Source organism: Pinus tabuliformis, chromosome 7, assembly GCF_031772625.1.
Source record: "Pinus tabuliformis cultivar Carrire ecotype Pingquan chromosome 7, CPIR1, whole genome shotgun sequence".
Taxonomy (NCBI): domain Eukaryota; kingdom Viridiplantae; phylum Streptophyta; class Pinopsida; order Pinales; family Pinaceae; genus Pinus; species Pinus tabuliformis.
In genome coordinates this window covers 690,206,598-690,221,365 of record NC_142293.1, presented here as the reverse complement: position 1 = coordinate 690,221,365, position 14,768 = coordinate 690,206,598, and positions in this window count along the sequence as shown.

The following is a 14,768-nucleotide window of genomic DNA, read 5'->3' as shown; positions in this document are numbered from 1 at the left end:
AATGTTCTTGCTTAAACTCTGGAATTCACGCTTGCTTGATGATGATCGTATTTGCATGAATGACTTCACGCTCACTTGAATGAATAGCCACGCTCGCTTGATGTTGATCTCAACTTGCTTGATTGGTGTTAGAGTTGAACTTGTTTGGTTGCTTTGATGGTTGCTTCAATGAACTTCACTTCGGCTTGCCTGAAGATTTGAACTTTGTACCGTTTTGACACAAATTGCTTGAATGAATACTCACGCTCGCTTGTAGGAGATGTGAACTTGTTGCTTGCTTGCTTTAGAGTTAAAAATTTGTGCATTCATTTGATTCTGCTTAAAGGAAGGGTGTCGAACACTGTCGAAAATGCACCCAAAAAAGCTTACAATGATTTTAATGACTCACTACAATGAATTCAGTTTGACTCAATTCAAGACTTGGGTGTTGGTTTCAACCGAGAATGCACCCTTACAATTCAATGTGATTTGAGTTTGATTACAAGTTCAACAATGTTGATGTAGACTGTGCTCTGAAACGTTGAAGTTTACAGATTCATTAACTTGATTGTAGTGATGTAGACTTTTCTTTGAAATGCTGGAGTTTGCAGTTTCATGAACTTGATTGTATTGAGTGAATTTGTTTGTTGAGCTAGAATGCTGATGTTGAAAAATTTGATTATTTGTTGTAGTGACGCAAATGCATGTGTTGAGCTTAATTATCCTTCCTTACAGCTATTTTGTTACAAGCGTTGTGCTTGCTTGCATTGAACTTTATGTGTGTTAAATGAGATCATTTATGTGTCAAAACTAGACACAAATCAAAACAACAACATGAAGCCATAAAAACACTCTCATCACAAATACACATGGTGTACCTAAGATCCCCTTATTCAATTTCGGGCAGATCTAGGACACAATCACCACAAATAATATGTCTTTATTAAGTATTAAGGTCATCAATCTTTCATCTTTTACAACATTGCCACTGAAGCTTTCTCAAATAGTGAGAATCTGGCGCTCACAAATTTTGGAAGCAAATGCGTTCAAAAAACTGACTCAACCTCCTACAACAATGAGCTTTCTTTTGAAAAACCGATCACTTCAAACTTACAGAGAAAGAAAACTCAATCCTTATCACTCCAAAAAATCACTTATTGCTCCAAATTACAAAATTTTTGGACACTTACATTTATGCCATCTCCACTTATATGTTTTTCAATTTTCTTAAAAACAACCATCAACCTAAATTTTTTTATTATATGTTCTTTTACTTTCTTTAAACTATCCAATTCAAAGTGTGAGAAAGTAAAAAAATTTATCGACTTCAGAAATTCACCTTTAACTCCACAAAACTCAATTTATCAGTCTCAATATCACTAGCCACTCCAAAAGAAAAAGCTTTATGTTAAAAACTTATCTCTCAAAAAAAATTTACCATTTTGTTGTCGCTTCTTATTTGTGCATAGGCTGTGGCAGCCTATGATACTCAAATCTAGTTCTTTCTATGTGGAATTTCTTGAACCTACAAAGGCCCGCACATAGGCATGAGTGTTATTGCTGAAGTTGATCAACAACAAAGTGACTCCCCTAGCATTCTTGGCACAATGTGCATAAGCGCGTACATATTCTGATCCTTCTGAAGTTGTGTCAAGAACACGTGTTCCCATAAATCGATGCCAAAGAAGTGCACTGTAATAATCCGGATTAGGTGAGAAATCTGTCGTGTTTAAAAGGCCATAGCCATCCAAAGTTTCGCAAAATTCCTGTCATAGATTTACGATATCTGTCTCAAGATGAGATCAATTGCGTAGCCTAGTGGTCAGACGAGGACACAGAACTACAACTCAAGGATATTGTAATACCTATGATAGACCGCGCTATATTTAATGAAAGTTCTGGTAGTCACAAGCAAACATATTCAAGACTACGGTTTTCTCAGAGAAAAAGAGGAACTTGGAGGTCTTTCAAGACGCAGAACTGGGGCTAAGAAAGACGAAGAAAGCAAGGATCTACAAGGCTCTCAGAAGGCCATTTATGTATCATTCAGTACAAGTTTTTCCATCATCATCTCCATCCCCGAAATGTTCAGACATCAAGCAATCGAATATTTGCAAGAGCTTCAGCACGTTGGTCTCACAGAATAATACACGACATGTTAATTGCCAATATTCGGTAGATCTTAGAATGAAGCGGTTGTATTTGTCCACAGAAACAGAGATTCTAAAAGAAAACCTTATAAAAGAAGAGCCTACAGAAGTTGTACAGGAGTTGTACCTTAAAATTATAGACTCATTGAAGGCTAAAGTTAGGCCTCCGAATGCTTGGCGTGATTCATTACTGAAAAACTGTAAGAACAAGGAGGATGTGGAGTTGGATTTTGAAGTCTTGGAGAAGCTTCGAAAATTGAACTGGCAGTGTTCCAATTGGGCCCAACAAATTACTTTAACAGTTGTTTCTGCATGCATTCGTACAAATTCTCCACACCTTGGGTTAAGAGCACTCTGGATATGAAATCCTGTCCTCCTTAGACTACGCTTTCCTAATGCAGTTCAACAACGACATCAAACCCTGGGGCACTACCCACAACACGTCAGATTTACGCCTTGGTTAGATTTGACATTCCTTTAATCGTTTCTCTGACTGCCTGATCTCGCCTAGGGTTTTCATGTAACCCGCTATCCGTTGCATCTCTAGATTCTACATGTTTAACCTCTCAGATCAGTTACCCGGATTAGTTTGTTGCATTCTTGCAACTCTCTTCTTTGGTTCAGTCCCGAGCGCGAGTCGCTTATGTCCACGATGCGTGCCCTCCGTAGCTTTCGTAAAAATCGTGCATCTTTTTGCAGGTTCCAGACGGCCATGCAATTGGGATGAGGGGTGAAGGTTGGCGCTTAGCACACCATGGACAGTGATGTACTACCATCTACAGGGCACAAAACTTTTCTCACAGTGGAGTGATTCCCTTAAGCGATTTCACAATTAGACCATGGCTCATTTTCATCAACGCAGTCTATATACAATGTATTCTCCACGCATTAACTATAACCTCATGTCCGTCTATGCAGTAAGAAATCTTAATAACGACTTCACACGAGCATACATCTGTCAAGTATCTCTGACATCATCTGATCTCACAATTTCTTAATCAGCGACAATTCCAACACACAGATATTGGCTCTGATACCACATATTGAAAATGGAAATTAACTTAGACAAATAGATAAAGCACACATAATAAACCAGACAAAAAATATTGACGGAAAAAGCTTCAGCCTCATGCTTCCTCAGATATTCTCTCTCATTTTCATTCATTAAATAATTGAATATAATGTTACAAATAAATAGATGAGAGATAGTGTTCTCAAGATAGTGCGTGCTATATTAGACACTTTTGGTTGAGATAATTTCTCACCAGATACACACCAATATAGGAGTTACCTAAACTAACTCCTATCTTAGAGGAACAACCCAAGAGTTAGGCACAAATTCCTAACTTGGAATATTTAATTAATTAATTTATTTTTGGATTTATTATTGTTTTATGAGAGAGGCTAACAAACAACTTAATATAGAGTCCTTTGTCATATATACACCATCTTACAATTATTTCAGAGTCTCCCATGACAAGAACACTTTTAGCTCCTAGATTCCTAACTAACTTAAGGCTTAAAATTAACACTTCATACTTGGCCATATTATTGGCACATTTAAAATTCAATCTACATGCATGGCCTTCTGAGTAATTATTTTCCAAATTATATATGCACACTCCTGCTCCTACTCCTAACCTATTAACTGATCCATCAAATTCTAAATGCCATAATATCTCATGATCTATATTTACACTATTTGGTGCAACAAACTTTTCATCATTTGTAGCAATTTGACTGTCTTTTTCATTGAACAGTTCTGTAGTCTGGTCTGTTTGATTTTGTTTAGAAACTGCAATTTCTTTTGGTTCTGTATTAGTACTATCTAAAATTCCTTCTTGTGTTTGATCAACATTATACAGGATAAAAGAATCGATCTCTGAGTGTACGGAGTAGATGGGAAAGTTTTGAGGCCGGTACTAGCTACTTACCATATATTTCATTAAGGTTTCTCAATATAGTTTCTTAGGTTGTCCAAAAATAGAGATTGTTGCATATGACATATCTAATTGTAAGAATCCCTAAAGTTTGGCTCCCCATGATCTGGATAACAACATGACATACTTTGGTGGGATGTCAGCAACTACAATATCCATAAGGATGATTTTGGCAGGATATTGGGCTAAAGTGACACACAGGTCTTTAATCAATCCTAGACACTTTACTTGATTAGAGTAAAATGAGAATAAGTCTTTGTAAGGCCTTGTAATCTCTAGGTTTAATTTTTCCATCACTGATTTGGGCATTAAGTTGTGAGAGGCCCCAGCATCCAACATTGCATTGTGTAGAATTTTTTCATGGATACTAAGGCTAATGTAAAAAGGTGGAACTCCTCCTTCTAATGGTTTACCATTAACATCTAGACCAAATATGAGTTTTGGTTGGTCATCAAAAAAGTTGACTGAATCCTCATTTTCAGAATTTTTTAAGGTGTGGGTTATCTATGATTTATAAGTTTCATTCTTGATTAGTTCTGTTAAAGGAACTTAAATCTTTAGCTTTCCTATCTCTGCTCCCAAATTGAATGGGAAAGAGACTTTTTCTGTTTGAAGATTTTGAATTTTTGCAGCAGGGATTTAAGTAGGCTTGTCCTCTTTTCCTTTATCAGGGACCTCCTTACGTGCATTTTCAAATTTGATGTTTTGAGCTTCATCCAATGGTTCCTTAGGTGGAATTAAAGTGGATGGTTGATCAACATAAGGTTGATGAGAGGTTATATCTACAAATGTGGGGCTAGAAGGTTTTGGGTTTTCCCTAGGGAGAGTTTGGAGGATTTTTGAAACAGTGGCTTCTTTTATTTTCTTGGATCGATTTTGAACTGTTTTCTTAGTTTGGTTAGGACATCAACATTCTTTTTGTTTCTTAGGTTATACTATTTATGAACTTCAAAGATGGTAGAATCATATCCCTATTTGTAATCAAATGATTTCCCCAGACTGTATTTGTAATTGTTGCAGCATATACAGTTCCTCCTCATCTTGGGTTAGAAAAAAAGTGTCCTCGTCATTTATTCCCATTACGTTAATTTGTCTATCTTGTTCTGGATCTTCTGGATGGGATGTCTCTGCATAATTTTCTTGAAAAGGAGGCCTAATGTTTTGATCTGGTCCATTTTTCTCAATGTTTTGCTTTTTTCTAAAATTTGGGTTTCTAACTAGAGGTTCTTGTTGGTTATCCCATTGGGTTTTCCTTTCTATGTTCTCTATTCTATCCATTAGTCTTAACATACTTTTGGCTAAACTATCTATTTTAATGTTAGATGGTGAAGTTTCATCCTTTGTTGTTCCTCTGCTTTCATTTCTAACTCTAGCCCTTTTAGCTAACAAATTAGCTTCTACACTAACTGCTACACTTTGCATTTCTTCTAATGTTGGGGGGTCTCTTTCCCTAAGTTGGTATGCCATATTTGTGTCAAAACCATCAAGGAAATTTATTAATGCTAAGTCAGTTGGGGGCCTAAGGTTAACTAGGATTGCATTGTATATATTATTGAATCTAGTGCAGTAATCTTGAACAGTTTCATTAGGCCCTTGTATAATATTCTCATATTCTGAAAGGATTTGTAGGGGATTCTTTTTATTTTCCCACCTATCAATAAATAATCTTTGAAAATTTGCTAGGTTTGCAATGTGGTTTGAAAGAAAGGCTTTAAACCACTTCTTGACATCTCTAGTTAAAGTTTGGGAAAAGAGTCTCATTTGGACATCTGCCTCATCTATTTCATGTAGTTCAAAAAAGTTAGACATCTTGTTTACATGCTGCTGGGTAGTGTAATGACTAGTAGCATCAATCTGGAAAATATTACTATGATAATCTACAGGCATAATATGAATTTGGGCAGGTAAAACAAGAGGGGCATATCTGTTTTCCATTACTGTAAGTTGGGAGAGGCTGAGATGTGGGGTTGAGGTACTTGGAGATGATCCAGTAGTGGATGAAGAACCAGGACTAGTAGATGATGAATGAGTAATGATAGGTTGGTGAGGGAGTGTAGGTATAAATGGTGGTGAATAATGGACTTCAGAAGGTATTATTGTTGAAGTTGAAGGGAACAATGGTGAACTCAAAGTAGTGGAAAATTGTTCAGAAAGCTCAGGGGTCGTGGTAGTATTAATGGATGATTTTGGAGATTTCAGAATGTATTCATCAATTGATTTGTTGGCCTGTTGAATTTCAAGGTTTTCAATAAAATCAGGATCTAGAACTATTTCATCAATTGCATTTTCATATTTTGTTCTAAATAATGAAAGATCAAATGGCACATCAAAGGGAAGTTCTTCTAAAAATAACCACTCATCAGGACATGAATTGGCTTTAACTAATGGTATTTGGCTAATCAAACTTTCTTCTTTTTTAGATTTTCTTGAAATTAGGTTGGGATTATACAATACTAGGGTAGGGTTTGGATCTAGATTAGCCCTAGTAAAATGAGTCTTCCTAGAAGCCAGAATTTCAAAATTTTTAATTGTTTTTGTGAGATTTTTTCAAAATAACTTCTAACAAATGACTTTAAGAGGCTCAGAATGTAGATTTAGAATTTTCTTAAAGCTTTAATAGGACTGAGGATTTGCTGGTCCCCAGCATGGTCGCCACTATGTTATCACTAAGAAATTTCTCTAGAAGTTATTAGAAGGAAGAAAATGACCAAGGTAACCACAAGCCAACTTTAGAGCATAGGCTCTAGCCAACATAGGCTCAGAGAGGGCTCCCTCTATATGATTTAGCTTTGTTTGCTGGGATTTTAGGCTAGTTATGAATGCTCTGGGGGTTTTTGATTTATATTCAAGATTGGGTGCTAGGATCATTGAAACAGATGGATAGAATGATGTATTTAGACCATTGGGCTATGGAGTCAATAGAAGGGCAGCAGAACTAGATCAACTCACTAAAGGGAATGTTCAAAAGGCAAGCTAGCAGATTAAAGTGAAGGTCTTTGGGACAGTGGGGTGGAATAGTTTTAATTAGGGTGAGAGAGCAATAAAGGGTTCTTAGACCGAAATATAAACGAGGAATAGAGGGTAATCGAAAGCAAAGGGTGATTAAGAATCCTTTGATCTGGATTAACAAGATATAACCTAAACTAAGGAGCAACTAAGAATTCCTTAATTGAGATATTAGTTGAAAACATTTATATGCATAACTTTTAAAATAGAGTGTAACTAAACAAATTCTGAGATATTATTCCAGTTATAGCATTCAAATTCAGAAATACATTAAAGATTGTGGATAAACTTTAAGAAAGAAAATGATAACATAAGAAAATACTTATCTACACTTCGCTCAACACATGAATCCTGTGAAATATCTTGTCTTTATTCATCAATCCAGCTTGCTGGCTCAGTCAATGATGCAATAGCTTTACAGTCCTTTTGATCAAAATTCTATAGAAATGTCTAAAGATCCACACTACATACTTTGAATTGTGAAGTATTTATAAAAAATTTATTACAAAATATCTCAAACTAATTTGAGATTTAATCTAGGAAATAAAAATATCTTCTTGCAAGAAGATAGAGATAGTTATTGAACTGCTTTCATGCTGTCCCATTTATTTTGGTACTACTAGCCTTTATGGTTTGATTTTAGCCCTTTGTGCTACTCTACTTTTTGATCTTTCACGGTGGAATCTTCATTTACTTTTGGCTTTCATCTGATACTCCTTGACACTGATACTCTTTGACTCTACTGACCTGTCTTCATCTTTTCACCTTGCTGTTTTACTTTTACCTTTTTACTCCATTTTTCTTACAGTTAATTAGTCAATTTTTTCCACATTTTAGCATCAAGTAATTGGATCTTCAACATCCTTCTGTATATTTCATCTGCCTCGGTGTACTTGGAAAAAGTAGGTTTATTGACAAACGAGTGTTTTAACTCATGTTGGAGGTAAAACAAGTTTTCAAAGTTCTGGTATAGTACTTTCCCTGTTGGCAATGTCTTCATTGAAGATGTGTTCATTTGGTCTTTTACTAGCTCTCTGAGTTTGCTATTGTAATCCTGTTGTGTCATGAGCTTGTCATTTATGACTAAGGGACTGGGTAACCCTTTCTCTCTCAAAATTTGAAACTTAGCCTACCTACATATTCTGACATTTGTCCTCCAAGTTTAACATCAAGTTTCTCTTGGAAACAACCTTCCTTACTTCCAAAATTGTTTCAGTTCTGTCCTCAATTTCCAATTCCTGAAGCTCATATCTATTTTTACTGTTAGGGAATTGGATGATTATGGTGGCATCTTCAGGCATCTCTCCTAATTCTTCTTTTACCCCCTTTGGATGGCTTCTGTAGCCATATTTACTAGATCTATCTGCTAAAAAATTACCTGAATAGATGGCCAAATATCATTGACAGAGTCAATGATATTGGCCCATAGCAGTTCCTTAGCTTGTCCAAGAGGCTCTTTTAGTGTTAGGTCCTTCTCCATGGATTTTATTCTTTCATTCATTCTAGCTACTTTCTGCACTTCTTCCTTATGCATGATTTTGGCAAGCTTGCAATCAGTTTCCAAGCTTGTCACCTTTTCTTTCAGCTTATTCATTTCTGTAGCCTATATGGAAATTTCCTCCATGGCTCTAACCAATTTTGCTACTTCATTTGATGTACCTATTGTTGATGTAGACTGTGTTGAAATCTATATCCATAGCAACTGTGGGAGCCAATGAGGCTGCCAATGTAGAAGGAACAACTATTGAGACTGTTGGGATGACATTTACAGATGTTGTGGGAATATCATTGTGCTTCGATTGAATTAAAGTTCCCAATTCCTTCCTTGTTTCCCTTAAATGATCATTTAATTTTAGGACTAAGTCCATTAATTATTCATGTCTGGTTTGGTTTTCCAAGACTTCCTGTGTCTAGGGATGCTGCAGCTGAGGTATCTTCAATTACTTTTTAAGTGCTGCAATGTCATCATTCTTCTTTTTGATAAGTTGTTTAGTGGCTTTGTGTTGGAAATAATACTAAGAGGAGGGTGGGGTGGGTGAATCAGTATTAGCAAGTCAAAAATATTTCATTTCCATATTATGATTCATATACGCTACTTCAGTTAATGAAACTTGCGTGTATACGCAACTGTATCTAAGGAAACTAGCATATACCCTGTAAACTTATAATTTAGTTAATTATTCATATGTTGATCTTTAATCTGTGAATCAGAACCATATAAACAGTAACCAGGAGTAGTAAAAACAAAACAGACAGTCACACACAGGAACACAAGATATAAGGTGGAAACCCAATGTGGCTGAAAACCACCTGCTGCAATCGTCTCTATCTTTCTTTTAACAAGAAACTTCTTTTTACAATATTTTGTACTGGTGTAGTCTCATACCAGTACGTAGGCTTCTACCTGCAGAAGGCTACAACTTTCTCTCGTTCTCCAACTTCTCTTGGAAGGGAGCTACAACCCCCTAGGTCTTATACTAACTGATGTGTTTACTAGTATGTAGGTGCTGACCTATAGAAGGCTACAACCTTCTCTTTTATTCTAGGGACCACATTTCATAAATTCTCAGATTGGATCCATCAATCTGAAATCAAACATCAAATATATCTGCATCAACCAATCTCCTTAGCACCAACCAAAAATGAATCAAATAATCACTTCTCTGAATGTTGTAACCAGAATATAGTAACAGTAACCAGAACCCAAGCTAGAACCCAGAACATTGCAACAGCAATCAGAAGTAGCTAAAGCATATTTTATGAGGTGTACGCTACTTCAATGTGACGAACCTGCATGCATACGCACTTGTATCAAGGCAAACCTGCGTATACACACTTTTGAAATGCCGAACCAGCATGTATACATGCCTTTGCTATAATGAACCTGCGTACAGATCTGTAAATGATGATTTTAACCTTTAGAATTATTCAGACATTAGTTATACCCATATCATCATATTTACAGATTACGACATGCGCCAATTTTTCAGATAAAAGATCAAAACCACACAAAGATACTTCTCTTCAAGCCTTAAGATCTTGACCCATCAATAGAACTTATCCTTCATCAAGCACTCAGGTTCATCCTTGATTCAGATACAACTATGCACCATAACCCAATCACCCGTATTCTAGATCTTGCTCTTCATTAGATATTCAATTCATGAGTGCCTTTGCCTAATGATATTCTCCTCCTTTTATAGTCTTAAGCCTTACTCAATACCATGGTCCAAAACCACTTAGAATCAATACCTTGCACCAAATACCTAGGGTCAACACGACAGATAAGATACCTTGGACCAATACAATACCATGGACCAAATACCAAGTTTTCCAACATGTACGCACCTTTCCTTTCGTGAAAGTGCGTGTGTATGCTATATGCGCCTTTTGGTCTGCGAACCCGCATGTATACGTGGCTTAGTCAATGGGAACCTGCATATACCTCTCTTTCTTCATTTTGTGAGCCTAAACTGTGATCTATCATCTATGTGAGTTGCCATCAAGGACAACACCTGTGTCATAGCACCAAATCTTTGTCATAATGCCAACAATCTCCTCCTTTGGACTTGATGGCAACCCCAAGTCACTCTGCCTCTTTGTCATCAAGGGAAAAGGGTTATGCTCCCCCTGAGTACATGCTACATTCTCTGATATGCTGAAGTGTGTTGTCCATGCTCCCTCTGACTGTAAGCAAGGTCTGGAAAAAGATGTTCTATAATAAGAATATGACTCTATACATCATACATGACTTTCCTATCACCAAAGACTCATACATACATCCATCTCCCAACCAAGTGGGGATATACCAAGATTGACTCATCCACCCAACCAAGTGGGGATATACCAAATGTTTATACATGACAAAACAACAACATTACATCATCCATCCCATGCATAGTGGGGAAACAAAATAGGTCATTTCATGACCTTGATAATAAAAGATATACATGACATAGAGACAAAATATCTAAAACAAGACTATGATAGTTATCAGCAACTATCATCAGTAGCATCTATCAATCACCATCCAGATCAACAACCATGATCTCCCTTTGCACCTGTTCCACCTGAATCTGTGAATTTGTACCAAGATATTTTAAGATAATGCCAACAATGCATTATTAGAAGTATATGCTCCCCCTGATCCTGTGCCATATGATTACTGTCAGACCCATATCAGACCCTTTTCATCCTGAGCCTGGCCCACTTTTTTTCTTCAAACCAACATATACACAATTGTATCCACAGCAACTGATGTATGTACGCGGATACGATTCATGAAACTCACGTACAACCACTTTTATCTAAAACAGATAAGTTTCAATAGCAAGATGATGCATCGACTACTCCCAACTTCTGTTTTATATATTCAAATGTCTCTTTGGGTAGTGGTTTGGTGAATATATCAGTAACCTGTTCTTTGGAGGGAACGTACTCCAATTTAACCTTTTATTCAAGCACTTGTTCATGGAGAAAATGATCTTTGATAGGTATGTGCTTGGTCTTGGAATGCATGACTGGATTCTTTGAAATACTGATTGCACTTGTATTATCATATATAATGGAGATGGGTGGAGTACATGTAATCTGAATGTCTTTCAATGTTTGCATCATCTAAAGGAGTTGTGTGCAACAAGATGCAACAGCCACATATTCTGCTTCAGCTGTAGATAATGCAATTGAACTTTGTTTCTTATTGAACCAAGATACTAATCTGGAACCCATATAAAATGCACCACCACTAGTGCTTTTTTCTGTCATCCACGCTTCTTGCCCAATCTGCATTTGTATATGCATGAAGTGTAAGATCTGTATTCCTAGGATACCATAAACCAAAGTTCTGTGTTCCTTGAAGATATTTGAAAATCCTTCTGACTGCCTGAAGGTGTGAATCCTTTGGATTTGCTTGGAATCTTCCAACTATTCCCACTGCATGCATGATGTCTGGTTAGGTACATGTTAGATAAAGTAGACTGCCAATCATGGATCTGTAGGTTGGTTGATGTACTGTTGTTGATTCATCATTTGAACTGAGACTTCATCCTGTTACCATAGGGGTACATACTGGTTTAGAATCTTCCATGCCATATTTTTTCAAGATCTGCTTGAGATACTTGGTTTGTGATAGAAAAATACCATCCTTATTTTGTTGAACTTTTAAAACAAGAAAATATGTGAGTTCACCAAGCAGGGACATTTCAAATTCCTTCTGCATTACCAAAGAAAATTGTTGACTCATGGATTTTTCATTGCTACCAAAAGTGATATCATCAACATACACAACGAGTATTAGCAATTTATCACTGTCAATATTTGTATATAGATTGCTATCAGCTGATCCTTTTGAATAACCTTATTGATAGAGGTATTTGTCAAGATGGTAATACCGGGCCCTTGGAGGTTGTTTTAGAGCATAGAGAGCTTTTTTGAGTCTGCATAAAAGTTTAGGATCATTTCCAAGGATGAATCCATCTGGTTGCTCAATATATACTTCTTCTTCTAAGTCTCCATTAAGAAAGGCAAATTTTACATCCATTTGGTATACTTTGAAGTTCTAAAAGCTAGAAAGAGAAAGGAACATTCTTATGGCTTCAAGTCTAGCAACAAGTGCAAAAGTTTCTTCAAAATCTATACCTTCTTGTTGAGCATATCCTTTACAAACAAGTCTAGCCTTATTTCTAATAACTTCTCCATTTTCATTCATCTTGTTTTTGAATATCCATTTGGTTCCAATTATATTCTTATCATGAGGTCTAGGAACTAAATCCCAAGTATTATTCTTTTCAATTTGCTCAAGCTCTTCATTCATGGCCTTGACCCAACATTCATCTTTTCATGCTTCATGTACATTTTGAGGTTCGATGGTGGAAAGAAATGCTAGATAGCTTGAAGCTTCTGTAATAGTTCTTCTTGTCTACACCCCTGCCTCTTTCTATCCCAAAATTTGAGTCTCTGGATGATTTTTCTAAACATACCTGGATGGAGTCTTTTCTTCTACCATTATCTATTCTTCTGGTGCTTCATTGGTTTCTTCTTCAGAATTAGTCTAATTTGATGTGGAAGGTTAATCTTCATATTCTTCATAATCTTCGATTTTTACCTGCTTTGGATTTTGGCCTGATTCATCAACCACAACATCAATACTTTCAACAATTTTCCCTAATATTTTATTATAAAACTTATATCCTTTACTTCGGGAAGAGTAACCAAGGAGAATGCCTTCATCTGCTCTAGGTTCAAACTTGCCAAGTTTTTCATTAGTCCTTTTGATGTAACATTTGTTTCCAAAAACTTTGACGTATTTTACAGTAGGAGTCTTACCATACCAAAGTTCATGTGGAGTTTGAGTGCTATTTACCCGAACGTTTGTTTTGTTAAGAATAGTGGCTACAGCAAATGCAGCTTCACCCTAGAAGGTTGCAAGAGTTCCAGATTCATCTAGCATGGCACGAGCCATTTGTTGAACAGTTCTATTCATCCTTTCTACCACTCCATTTTGCTGAGGAGTCCTTGCGGTAGAGAATTCCCTTTTTATTCCATGTTCTTCACAAAAGTCCAAGAATTCATCTGAGGTAAATTCCCCTCCTCAATCAGATCTGAGGTGTTTGATTTTGCAATCTGATTCATTTTTAACCAATGCTTTGAAGGCTTTGAACTTTTCAAATGCTTCATCTTTATGCTTTAGAAGTCCTATCCAACACATTCTGGAAAAATCGTCAATGAACAATATAAAGTATTCATGTCCACGAGGTGACTTTTTCCTTGATGGACCACATAAATCAGTATGAACAAGTTCAAGAGGCTTATTAGCTGATCCTTCCTTCTCAAGGAAATGAGCTATGGTTTTCTTAGCAAATTGACATGATTTTCATATTTTATTTTCTGGAATGCTGATATCAGGAAGATCACGAACAACAAGGAATCTGCATGCTTTTCTTATTTGAGAGAATCTTAGATGCCCCAATCTTCTGTGCCATAACCAATGTTCATCATTTTTGCTTAAGTATCGTTGTTGTTGTCCTCCCTTGAATATGTATAGGTTGTTTGAAGTTCTTATACCTTTGATCACTGTTTCTCCTGTATCAAGCTCACGAACAACACATCCATTTGATCGAAATACTACTTCATTTCCTTGATCGCACATTTGACTGACAGTCAATAGATTATGCTTTAGACCATCAACATACATAACATTCCTAGCTTTAACCTTTTATTTTAGGAGAACAGAACCTTTACCTTTTATGACAGTAGGAGTGTCATTTCCAAATGAGACCTTCTTTTCCTTTTCTAAGGCATTATATGACTAAAGTTTTTCCTTATCACCTATCATGTGTTTCGAGCATCCCCTGTCGATGTACCACCGATTTTCTTATCCTTCTACATACAAGGCTATACCACATCTTTCTGTTTGCAGTTCTTTCTTTTTCCAAGTTTTGGGACCCAATGAAGTTTGCTCCTTCTGCGATGTTTGCTGAAATGTTTTCCTGCATTCAAAATCTTCATGACTGAAGTTGTTATAGATAGAGCATTCTATTTCATTTTCAAGAAGCGAAAAGTTATTGTAGGTCCTTTTCATGATCCCTGTCACATTCTTTTGATTTTATGCTTCTCTAGTCATGATGGTCTTGTAAGCAACAGATTGAGCAGCTTTGTGTCCAAAGTTATGAAATGGAAAACATTGTCCATTAAA